The sequence below is a fragment of the Apis dorsata genome, unplaced genomic scaffold (assembly GCF_000469605.1).
Source record: "Apis dorsata unplaced genomic scaffold, Apis dorsata 1.3 scaffold_956, whole genome shotgun sequence".
Lineage (NCBI taxonomy): Eukaryota > Metazoa > Arthropoda > Insecta > Hymenoptera > Apidae > Apis > Apis dorsata.
Window position 1 is genome coordinate 9,522 of NW_006264065.1, and position 3,477 is coordinate 12,998.

Here is a 3,477-nt window from a genome sequence, read left to right on the forward strand (position 1 = left end):
ATTCGTAACGTTGCTGTACGAAGTTGAGAAGGGCAGAATTCGAAAAAGGACAACGAAATCAGATTGAGAATTTTATAGCTCGCCTATGAGTGGAATTTCTTGTTCCAGACTATATTTACGCGAGTGCTTCTTACGTATTATGCACGAATGTACTTATAAAATGTAAAGTCGTAATCTTATTACTACTCCTATAAACTTGTAACGTGGCACGTAAAAAGACAGAAAGAGACGATCCAATGTCCGATAATATACATTCGAGAGACAAAGAAAATTTGATTTTACAAAATAATCCTACTTTCATTCGTTCGATTCGAAGAGAAATATGCGTTATCGCGATCACGATAAAATGAATTGACACATTCGTGACACATTCTCAACGTTAATTTTTTTCGTTAATTACGTCGGATGAACGTTCCAAACGTATTCATCTTTCACGAGTCCGCGATATCGTCAACTTTTAACACGATGCGCGAGGATAACTTAGATCCGAAAGCGAGCTCGCGATAACTCATCACCGCGCCCATGAAACTTTTCTTTGTTCGCGTTTCACCGGGGTGACCGGCCGCCCTCGTGCGCCCATCTTACGAGCGTAGTACACCCACGCCTCCCGCCTTGTCATTCGATCTTCGCATCGCGCTGGAGGGGATCCTCTCCTCGAGCGCGTAGGTTTGCGTGAACGATAACCGTAGAAACGTCGAGAACGCTCCCCTCTGTATCTCTTTTTATTAATTGCCGCGACGCGAACAGCTGATTATTGCAGCCGCATCGCTCGTTCAATTTAGACTAAATTTCAGAATAAACCAATGTTTATTACGCGCATTGACTACTATTATCGAGATGTATACAAACGTATTGGAATTTTATTTACAGTTTTTTCATATTTCGAAACTGAAGTTGAACGATCGTTGTTTTTTTTGGATTGTATTTAAATTATAATTAGGAGGGAATGAATATAATGTACAACAGGGATAATGACAGAGTTGAATTACACGTGTGTTTCTCTTTAGAAAGAGAAAGAAAAAGGAATCGATGGAGGTTTTATCTTAAAACCAAGAAAGATGAATAGGCTCCATTAATCAGAGGGACGGATCTACGAATCTACTTTGGCTATTATCGAGCACGTGTAAATGCAGGCGTGTAACGTACATACCTAACGCGACGAACCCGCTGGGAGAGGATCTCTCCTGCACCCAATAATCGAGTGTGGCCACGTTATCCTGCCAATTTCTGGCTACACTTGGCGCGGCGTAATTTCGTCGTGGTATTAACCGGTGGAGCACGTTGCCAACCACTCGATGTTCATCGATGATTCCTGATTGCGCGACAAATACTATCTCTATCCACTTTCTATCGGCCCATCCTGTTGTCACAGGAATCATCCGCTCGATGGAAAAGCGCGCAACGATCCAAGCGATTCCCTTGAAAAGGAAGCTTCCTTCTTCCTTCTCTCAACGCCTCGAGCTCTCTTAATATAGCGCATACACCGGAGAATCAGAAAATCGTGACACCGTTCACCGAGAAATCACCAAATCTCCCATTTCATTTCAAAGGGTGGGGGGATCGTTTCGATCGTGGCAATAACACAGAGATTCACCGCGCACAGATCGCATTCCTTTCGTGACGGAGACCCGCACGATCAATCACCTTCTATTTTTGCGTTGCTGAGCAATCGTCTGGTCTGGTTAGATACTCGGAGAGAACTCGAGCATCGTTCGTGGAACACTCGCGTTATTTATCGCGCCGCGCCTTCCAGAATAATTTCTTTTTACCAGTGGCAAAACTTCGTTTATTCGAAGAGCCGCGTGCGCGAGTTCGCTCGGTTTCCTCGATACACCGCGATTTCTTTTATCTCGCCGCTGTGAGAGAGGACGTCACGTTGAAATATCGCCACGACTCTCTCGTCCTCGTAACTCTCTCCTTTCCGGGTTTCGCTCGTCGAAACTCGACCGACCCCCCCTTCCTCTCTTTCTCTCTCTCTTCCCTTTCGTCAGTCGCACACGATTAATCACAACGCGACGACGAGCCGAGTTTCGAACTTTTTTCACGGGCTTCTCTAATTGTGAAACATCCCCGACTGTATCCGTATCGGTTGACAGTTGAAACAGTGTTATCAGCACCGCGTGAACGAAGCGGTGCGTGGCGGGCTATCGCTCGATGCCACGCACGAAAAAAACGCGTTGCGCCTTCCGTGAAACGGTCGTCCAGACCGTTAATCACCGCGCTCGTTCTCCAGACTTCCGGTTTTTCGCGAGAGACTTCTCCCCTCCCTTCTCCTCTCCTCTCCAGGGATCGAACCCTGATGAATCCCGATCCGGGGACGCGGTTCAGAGAAACGTACGAAGGGCGATTCGTCACGGACGAGCTGTGACCAGGAAGAGAATCGTAAAGCACGATAATTTATCGATGCGAGGCTGGGTATATATTGGTATAACTTAATGAGAAAGGGTCAATTTTTTTCTTATTGGGTCGTTAAGTGAGTCGTATGGATCGCTTGTAAACGATGATAGGCTGTAATTTCGTTTTCTTTTATTTTATTTCTTTTTTCTCTCTCTCTCTGTCTCTTTCTTAAAAGTCGTCGCGAATTGGCTGAGAATGTGTATGTGGGTTCTCGTCGGTGTGAAAGGAAGCCGAGGGAAATTTCGAGAAAGGCAGGAAGTTAAGAAATTTATTTTGCGGATATTAGGATCTATATTTCGACGATTGTCTATCTCGTCTAGACGTGGAAAAAGCGTGATCGATAATTAATTAACGCGTTGCCTCCAACGATCCAATGGGATCGAATACTTGTTGAATAGTGAGAACGGATAAATTAATAATCTCTATTCAAATTAAGAGAAAAATTAAAAAAAAAAAGAAAAGAAAAGAAAAAGAACTCGCATACAATATTAAACGAAAAGACAATTCGAGTACAATATTTCTCGTAAAGAAAATTCCTTAAAGAGAACTCGATTAACGACCTAATAAATTTCCTTATTTTCTTTCTTTTTTCTTCTTTTTTATTTCCGAATGAATGGATGACGTCGAGAACGACGATAAAATTAACGACAACGAGAATTAGAAGAGAGGAGGATAGAAAACGGAAGGGGCCGGATAAGATTTGACAGCGTTACGATAAAAAAGATGGGGAGAGAGAGAGAAAGAAAGAGAGAGAGAGACGGGCGACCAAGTTGAAACTCGGGGGAGACAATGAATTTTAGATTATGCCGCTTCACCGTTAAAAGACGACAGAGAGAGATTAAATAAGCTTAAGAAGCGGCGGGTATACCCCCTTCTTAAGAAATTACCCAAGAAAGATCTTGTAAGCGGGGGTGTGATCCGAAAGGGCGTTAATATAATTGTCCCTTAACACTCCCCCGTTACGATGCTCGTGGCTCCCCCCGTATTTTTCATCCAGAGACGACGGCTGTGAAAAATCCACTGTGGAAAACACGGCTCGTGACACGGCGGTTCGATACACAACGGTGGTATTTTTTCCAC

At 44.0% G+C, this 3,477-nt stretch overlaps 1 protein-coding gene across 1 annotated transcript in view; it reads right to left on the reverse strand.

Annotated features, from left to right (window-relative positions):
- Window positions 1–1,425, reverse strand: part of LOC116186579 — a gene marked incomplete at its 3' end in the record, with an annotated part of 10,940 nt that extends 9,515 nt beyond the window's left edge. The window contains exon 1 of the mRNA XM_031514284.1: window positions 1,147–1,425. The remainder of the gene's footprint in view (window positions 1–1,146) is intronic.
- Window positions 1,426–3,477: the final 2,052 nt, after the last annotated feature.